The sequence below is a fragment of the Odontomachus brunneus genome, unplaced genomic scaffold (genome assembly GCF_010583005.1).
Source record: "Odontomachus brunneus isolate Ranch 3 - 2012 unplaced genomic scaffold, Obru_v1 Obru_scaffold_071, whole genome shotgun sequence".
Taxonomy (NCBI): domain Eukaryota; kingdom Metazoa; phylum Arthropoda; class Insecta; order Hymenoptera; family Formicidae; genus Odontomachus; species Odontomachus brunneus.
The window spans coordinates 194616-195873 of record NW_022639521.1 but is presented as its reverse complement, the minus strand read 5'-3'; the positions used below and the strand labels follow the sequence as shown (position 1 = coordinate 195873).

General features: G+C 33.1%; 1 protein-coding gene across 4 annotated transcripts in view; it reads left to right on the top strand.

Moving 5' to 3' along the window:
• LOC116846857 (zinc finger protein 865-like) overlaps positions 1 to 1258 on the top strand; it is a 132387-nt gene that overhangs the window by 66802 nt on the left and 64327 nt on the right. The window lies entirely within an intron of this gene.

Below are 1258 nucleotides of genomic sequence, written 5' to 3'. Positions count from 1 at the left end.
ATATATATATATATATATATATATATATATATATATATATATATATATATATATGCATATTATATATGCACATATATTATATATGGATATATACGTATATATATGTGTGTGTACATATATGTATATATGTATACGTATGTGTGTATATATGCAGATTGTTGACATATTCATTATACCATTTGTTACTTTGTAATATCTGTATTTCGATTTGTCGTTTTGGTTGAGTGCAATGCCTTTTGCTACGGCGAATAAATTTGCGGTGCGGCATACGCTGCGAGTACAATAAAGGGAGGAGGGACGAGAGGGACGGGTTTTGAGAACGAGGCTGTGAGGGTGTCATGGGCCCGTATACATATATATCTCTGTTACCACTTATATATATGTATATATATTCATTTATATATATATATATATATATGTGTGTGTGTGTGTATATATATATGTATATATATGTATACATATATGTGTATACGTATATATGTATATACAAGATGTCCCTCTCGAAACTTTATTGCTGTTCGCTTCATTCATGGATCTTTTGACCAATTTCGAATCGATGTTTATCATTGATATAAATTCGCTGACACACCGTGCTTCTTCTTAATCTTGATATCTCTCATCGATGTTGAATATTTCCGCCGCTTAAGTTATAAAATAAGATTTTGGTACAATTCATATTTGAAACCGGTGAATCAGCTTTCGCCACTTACTCGCACTCTTGGAACTTACTTACTATACAGAGTGATACATTTTTTTCATTTTCAATTTTTTATAAACCTTTATAAATTGACTGACTTTAGTAATTCATATATCGTGTTTAACGTTTTAAAGATAAGAAAAATATAGAAAACAAGTGTATTTTTTTCGGATTTTGGTCAAAATATTCATAAAAGGAATGGTGATAGTTCGGGGACATCCTGTATACACACACACACACATATATATATATATATATATACATATATTATGTATATATATATATGTATGTGCATCTCGTAACACACTCGAATAGTTTGTCATACATGTGCCTGGGGTGCCCGGCGTGCCAAACAAAAATGAGCGTCAACTTCTTGTGATACCGTCTTGTGTGCTGCTGAGAAGCGTCAGCTTCTCGCCACGCCGGAGATACTTTCTCCTCCAAAGGAAATTAGAGACGGATGGAAAGAAACGAAAAGAAAGAGGGAGAGAGAGAGAGAATAGAAAGACAGAGAGAGAGAGAGAGAGAGAGAGAGAGAGAGAGAGAGAGAGAGAGAGAGAG